The 7,762-nt window shown below is 36.1% G+C and overlaps 1 long non-coding RNA gene across 2 annotated transcripts; it reads right to left on the bottom strand.

The window, feature by feature from the left end:
- Positions 1–7,066: 7,066 nt before the first annotated feature.
- LOC136317071 (uncharacterized) lies at positions 7,067–7,478 on the bottom strand. Of its 2 annotated transcripts, none has more exons than XR_010727834.1 (2): positions 7,172–7,478; positions 7,067–7,131 (listed from the first exon to the last, which is right to left on the bottom strand). It is a non-coding gene; the product is annotated as an uncharacterized lncRNA (long non-coding RNA). The 2 variants fall into 2 exon arrangements; XR_010727835.1 differs by having other exon boundaries at positions 7,192–7,478.
- Positions 7,479–7,762: the final 284 nt, after the last annotated feature.

The raw sequence follows: 7,762 nt of genomic DNA, 5'->3' as shown, positions 1-7,762 counted from the left end.
AATATAAATGACCTTTACAAAGTCTAGGTAAGACAAAACCAAAACCAAATGATGGAGGAAGAGTATTTCTAGTACACATAGAATAGTAAAAATTTCAGATAGATTGACAGGCAGATGGATGAGACACACAAGAGCTTTCACACTGAAACTATTATTTCACAGACCTGAGTACAATTTGACATACAAACAAGACAATTACAGTACAGAGACATGGGCATGACACATAAATAAAACCTTTTTAAACCTAATAGCAGAATTGCTACTAGGCCCTTAACCCTTAAGACAAGGAACACAGAACACAGCAATTAGACCTTATAGAGTACAAAACAAAGAAACAAGTTTAGGACCCAAAATTCCATTCTATTTAAGTTTAAATGAGTACTCCTTACATATTTATTTTAATTTTAAAGCAACAATACCCAGAGCATTTAAATACAATACTAAAACTATTTTATTTAGTTCAACAATAGAGCCGGCATTTCCAGTTTTACATGCAAGAATTTAATTTGAGCCTCAAAAGAGTCACATCTTGGCTATTTTAAATTGGTAACCTAGTTAGTGTATTAAGTCCAGTTTTAACTTGACTTGGTAATTACATAAACATCAATTGATCACATTGGCTTTTTACAATATTCTTTGCTGAAACTTTACAAGGAATTTTCAGATTGAGCTTTAATTAGCCTCTCAGGGCACACACAAAAGCCAAGTTGCCATTAGGCTCTACCTGCACTCTTTCTAAAAATATCCTTCTTTGCCACAGTTATAACAAACTTGTGGCTGCAATGTGGCATCATGTACCTGGATTCAATGTAATTTTGTACCTACATTTTAACAAGCTCTAATAATTTCTGCTATATTAAGGTGCTGCTCCTTAAGAGGAGCCAATACATTTTAGCAATCAGAATTTTCAGTCCAGTATGCCAATTGTAAAATTGTTGCTTGTTCTATTTGTCATGAGATGGCAGTTGGCAGGTGATTAATGAAATCAGTATAAGGTTCATTAGGTCTCTGATAGATACTTGGTATATGGAATCCAAAACCATGCCTTAAAAGCTGCTATAAATATCTGAGAAAAGGTGGCGCAGTTCATGTTGGCCTGAGCCTTGGAAGTATTATTAATCCTGGCTCTTGTGAGCATATTAACACCAATTGGAACTCTTGCTTTCAGAGTCTCTACAGTTTATGTCTGAGCTGCATTCTGGTATTCTTATAGCCAGACACTGTATTGAGTAATGGTGGTTACTGTTTTCACTAGCTCCTTCTAGTTCCATGGGATCATTTCATACCCTGTGCCAATTTTATCAACCATTCCTTTGATAAATGTGCTTTGTACCCCATTTTTGGTAATACTTTTCCTGAATTCCTTAATGACCAGGAAAAAGAGAATTTCATTTATAACAGGCTATCTCAGCAGGTGGATTGCTGGGAATGCAGGGAAAATATCTTTGCTGCACTCTAAACCCTCACACAGACATTGATTGATCACACCTTTGGTTTGCAGTAGAAGTGGTGGTGATGGTAATTCTATCTCAGAAGGAGCCTTCAGGGGTTGGGAAGTTATCCGTTTACATTGGGGCTCATCAGGAAGGAAATTCTGGTGATTTCTCCCCTGAATCGGGTGTAGTGCCAATTGGCAATGATTCCATGTACTAGAAGATCTACAGTCACCAGTCCTAATGAGTTGTGGAGCCAGCACCCAATTAACTCCCAGTCTTCAATATCTATGCATTTTTCTTTCAGAAACCGAGGATATTGTTTACTTACTACAATAGGCAGCTTTGTAAGTTGCCTATGGGTGACCTTAAACCCCACACTGTAGAGAAGGTTATTGTTGGGCACATAAAATATATTATGCTTACTTTGTTAAAGATGGAGCTGCCCATGTGGAAGCTGTTGCCCAGGTGATATTAATTGTGTTGGGGGCAAGCTGTGGGCAGGCAGGATCTTTGTAGCCTGGGGCTTGTTTTTAGGACTAAGCCTTTCCCAAATTTTTTGATGTGGGGTGGTGCAATCCCATTATGCCTCAGATAAGTGAGTTTGTATCAGAGACTTCTTTATTTGTGTATTGGATTAAAGGTTTTGATTTCTACACTTTAAAATGAGGGCAGACTAGTAGCTTGCTCTCTCGGTTCCTGAGATTATTAGCATTAGAGCAGAGAGCAGATTGGATAGCAGAGTAAGGCTATGTGGAAAAAAGGAGAGGCAGCCAAGATGGCGGAGTGCTGAGTGAGAAGCCAGTTTGTGCAGAGTTTGTGCAGGGAGAAGGAAGGAGATGGGGAACAAAGGTGAATAAGGCTGGTGAGCTAGAAACCTTTGATTCTAGGAAAACTTGGATAAATCAGTAGCTTTGTGAGCACTGAATGAGTGGGTTTTGGAGCCCAGTGTGTGTTTTACTTGCCCACCACGTGCAAGTTAGGATTAAAGATAATGGCCCATCAGCTTTTGGCTCCATTGTTTCTTTACTGACTGTCCAAATCCAATGCGATCCTGCATGGGCCAGGTGACAGTGATGGTGGCCGTGGCCAATGGATTCACAGTTATGAAGTTGGAGCTTATGGTTGTGCTGCTCCAGGGTCAGGGAATTCCTCATGATAATCAAGGAAAAGAATCGGGAAAGAATGGGGAAAAATGGGGAGTCTCCTCATTTGACCTCACCATAAATGTTCGAAGGCTAATTCCCCATCATCTGTGTCACACTTATTGAGATATATCTGACATCCTTTCCCTTTGCCAGGCTTTGGGCGGTCATTTTGCCATTTGATTCCTATTCCTCACATGAGCACCACTTGTCACAGAGACAGTAATTATTCAAAGAGCACATGGTGTGCACTGAGGGACCTAGGGGAGACCTCCTCACAATCCCCTATACAGGTTTTATGAGACAGCTCTGAGCCCAAGTCCTTACAGATATTTATTGATTCACATATAATTCTTGACGAATGAGGAATTTAGAAAGCAAAGAATGAGGAATTTAGGAAGTAAAGAAGAGAATGAGGAGAAGAAAATGAGAAAGTTAGGAAAGGAAACTTCTTTAGAGCAGATTAAAGGGCAAGCAAGTAGCTCAAATGTCTCCACCTATTAATTAATTACAATTGTTAATTCTATTCCTATTGTTCTGTGTTCTGTAAAGTACTCTGTTCAATACTTTTATCCATAAAGTCACTGTGGACTTTGCCACATAGCACTGAACTGTGTCCCTGTTTTATGTTCCTGTTCAGGGTCTATACAGGTACCTGTTCTCTTCTATAAAATTTATTGTTTCAGATCTTATATTTAGGTTTTTGATCTATTTAAAAATAATTTTTGTGCAAGAAGACAGACGAAATGTAGTTAAAATTTATTCTTTTGAATGTGGTTTTCCAATTTTTCCAGTACCATTTATTGAAGAGAATTTTTTTTCTTTATTGTGTGTTTTTGGCTACTTTGTCAAAGATTATTTGTACATATTTATATAGTATTATTTCTGAGCTCTCAATTCTGTTCTATTGGACTGTATGTCTGTTTATTTGCCAATACCATGTTGCTTTGACTATCATGGCTCTGTAGTATAATTGAAGTCAAGTAGTGTGATACCTCTGGCTTTATTCTTTTTCTCTCATCATTTTTTGAGCTATTCATGGTTTTTTATGGTTCCATACACACCTGATGATTTTTTTGTTTTATTTATTTTTTTAATTTTTATTTTATTTATTCATTTTAGAAAGGAGAGAGAGAGAGACAGACAGAGAGAGAAGTGGGGTGGAGCAGGAAGCATCAACTCCCATATATGCCTTGACCAGGCAAGCCCAGGGTTTCGAACCGGCGACCTCAGCATTTCCAGGTTGAAGCTTTATCCACTGTGCCACCACAGGTCAGGCTGTTTTATTTCTTTAAAACATGACATTGGCATTTTAATGAGGATTGAATTAAATTTGTATATTGCTTTGTATAATAATATAGCCCTTTTAACTATGCTGAGTCTTTCAATCCATAAACATAAAATATTTTTTTCATTTTATTCATCCATTTTTAGTTTTTGGAGGATAGTTTATACTATTCTACATAGTAGTTGCTCCAATCTTTATTCCCACAAATAGTTCATGAGGATTCCCTTTAGTCTACATAATTGTCAACACTTGTTCTTTGTTGTTTTATTGATGATAGCCAGTCTGATACCTCTCTTATTTCTGTCTTGGAAAGTCAATGGCCATGCTGTAAAATCCCATTTGACAAGGGACTGAGGGCATCCTTCAGGGAAATGATGGATTTTATGTACAGTGAGTGTAAGTTAGAGCATAAAAAGTATTTTATAGAGATGGCTATTGGTAAAGAGCCTTGAATTTTAATTCAGGGTTACATTGTAAAATATATTATTCTGCCATGTAAGAGACAATTTGTTACCATGCCAAAAAATTAGCATCATTCAATAAATAGCTGTTCAATGCCAATTAATTGCACTTTTCTAGTCACTGGAGAGATAGTTGAAAACAAACCAAGTGAAAATTGCTGTTTTCAGAAACTTACATTGAATGGTTAAAGCAAGGTATATACAAGTTTACATTTGGACTTGAGATTAACTGAAAAATAAGAAAGATTGAAAGAGAGAGAATGGATGCAGAAAAAACTGAAATCCAATTATGGGTAATTGTAAACTAATAAAGTATAGAAAATACCAATAGGAAGAAGATGAATGAATGTGGCAAGCCAAGAAATATAGCTCTTTTAAAAAGTACTAAGACACTAGGAACATGTAGGGCATTGAGTAATTGTTGGCTTGAATCCAACTGTTAGCTTCATTTAAGCATTTTTTTCCTACTTATAACCAGCTGGAGCTAAATTTTTTGAAAATGGGTTTATTAATGCAAATTATATAAATAGTCTTTTCAAACAGGTAAAGTTTGGTCCTTTTATTTGACAGCTCCTTCTCTGACATAAGTTATTACCCACGGATCTGTTGCATATATATTAGCATTATTAGAACAATAGCCCTTCATCCAATTGGAAATACAATATATTACTAAAAGCAGCTGCTTTTTCTTATTGAATGAAAAGACTTTATCTGAATTTTACAGTTTTTCTACCTGACTCTAGCTTTAATATCTGTCGGTGATGATCTTATACATTTTTGCAAGAGGTCTTTTGATTTTTTTTTCTTGAGGCAGACTAAGACTTCAAAGCAAGTTATATATACTTTAATATTATTTTCAGTACTGTAGGAAAGAATATGTAAATTTAATTGTAAGAGTAAAGGTAGTTTGCCATTTTTCTCTTACTTGTATATATCATTAGAGTCCCCAAATTTAAATCAAGAAAGGGAAATAAAAAAGGAATAAAATAACATTCTCATGAAGAAGATCAGTGTATTTGCAAGTAACACTATATAAGAAGCTATGTGAATAGACAATATAGTTAGCTTATGAATCTTCATGGAGCCACCTTAAAATTTGGAAGCCACAGTAAAATTTAATTTGGTTTGCTTCTCAGCATTGGCTTTGACAGTTTCTCTTTTAATGCTTTATTAACCTAAAATGGTTTTGTGAATTAAATTTAAATGCTGCTACTAGGCTGATATAATACACAGTACATTTTAAAACATCAGTTCCCTATTGTCTGTAACATTCAAGTATTATCTGTAAGAAAGATAAAGTATTTCTATTAGTACTGGAATTATTTCTGGTTCTGAAGGCCAGTAAGCACCACAGATGATAAAATTTAGTTTGCCACTGTAAAGATCATGTAGGCAGCATTCTCTCTTGAGCCTTTTCTTGCAAAATAAGTTGGATCAAGCTGTACTGAATGGTCTGCACTCATTCAAATTTTCCTTGTTAAGATGAAGTAATCATTAAAAATATCCTTCTGTATACAATTGCTATTATCTTCTTCCTAGATTATTATTTCTTAAGCTAGTATCTTCCATAAATGGTTGTCCCATAGTCATATAATACTATATTCTTCAATATAAACTTTTTTGAATAGTTCACTATGCTCTATAGCAGACGTGGCCAATAGTTTTTGCCACTGGGCCAGATTAGAAAGAAAACTTTTTTTACAGACTGGAGAAATATCAAAATTAAAAAATGTTAAATACAAAAACAATTTGTTTAAGTAAACAAAATTTTATTATATAATTTGTTTATGAATAAATGTGAGTGAAAATTAATATACAATATTATTTTAATAAAAATATATTTTAATAAAACTATAATTACATACCGTATAAATATCCAAACTGTATTGCAATAAATCAAAACAATATTTAATTAATAGAATGAGCTTGAAGGGGTTATATTGCAAATAAAACAATTATTTCATTTTACAAACAGCCTGGACACATTTTCAGTTATCAACTGCAGCTATTGTCTATGCTACAATGCCACTCAATTCAGCACACTTGACCAAAAAATAACAAATTGTTTGACCTTGGGTGCACACTGGCAAACTCCACCTAAAAGAATGTGGGTTTCACATCAATGCTAAATGTTGCACTCGCCGGGTAAAACAAACACTGGAGACGTTTGGAGAGTTTCAGACAAAGTTTTATGGCCAAGAGAAAAAGAAAAAACAAACAAACAAACAAACAAACCTGCGCAGGGGTGAGCTCAGGTGCAGTCACCAGAGTCACACCGAGCGCCTACAGTCTAGGGGTTTTTATAGCGTAGCAAGCAAGCGGTTCATACAGAAGCTGATGTGGCTGTTAGTCATTAGCTAGGGAGGTCGTGCGCAGTTACGGGGGTGGGGTATTACTCAGTGGAGAATTTCAAACATAAACTTCTGATAAGGGTCTCTGACTCAATGCAGGATGTTGCTGAACTCTTTGTTCTCAGCGTCACAGGGACCTTGTACACTCTTGGCAGCCCCAGCATGTCAGTACTCCCTGAATCTAACATTCCCCCATCTCTTTTGGGCATAAATCAAATCCTTGATTCTTCATCAGTGGGGAGAATGGTATAAGGCTGGGGCTCATGAGAATTTTCTACTTTAGCTGTAGCTATAAGATAATTAGGTCAGGGGTCCTCCCTAGTATGTGCTGGCACGCTGATAGTGTGCCCTTAGTACTACAAGCTTTACGGACTAATTTCTTTCTGCCTTGTATTTTTCTTCTCTGTACTAACTTCTTACAACTTGCACAAACCTTCTGCAACTTACACAAACCTTCTGCAACTTACACAAACCTTCTGCAACTTACACAAACCTTCTGCAACTTACATAAACCTTCAACTTTTATGCACTTTCTTATCCAGAAATAACTGGCCTTCATAACAACTTGCTTTTCCTTTTCTTTTCAAAAGTACCTCTACACCTTATACCTTCTATTATCAAAACCATACAATTCCTTTCTAATTTATCAGAATTCTTATATCCTAAAAACCTTAACCTTCAGCAAAGACTAAGTTAACACTAAGTAATCCTCTTTTAAAGATTGCTTTTTGGAGGTGTCCTTTTCATAAGTAGCCTATTAGACACATGACCAATATTCACAGATTATTCTATAGTGGTAGCTATGAACACATATATAATTTTCATTTACGTTATAGCTTCTCTCTTAGCCAAGGGACTTACACTCCCTTTTTGTATGACTCATAGTAGTACATGCATCAAACCTTAAGATGACTTACTTGGCTTTCCTTTACCTTAGTTTCCCTCCCTCCTCAAAGTCTCCATGCGTGGACCAGTTAACTTCTGGTTTGTGGCTGAAGCAGGGCATGCTGTCCTTCTCAGGGTCAGCTTACAAGGGTTGGCAGGGTCAGTCTTCGCTGTCCACAAAGGTGTCTCTGCTGGGACT

This window comes from Saccopteryx bilineata, chromosome X (genome assembly GCF_036850765.1).
Source record: "Saccopteryx bilineata isolate mSacBil1 chromosome X, mSacBil1_pri_phased_curated, whole genome shotgun sequence".
NCBI lineage: Eukaryota > Metazoa > Chordata > Mammalia > Chiroptera > Emballonuridae > Saccopteryx > Saccopteryx bilineata.
This window is presented reverse-complemented; position numbering and strand designations above follow the sequence as displayed.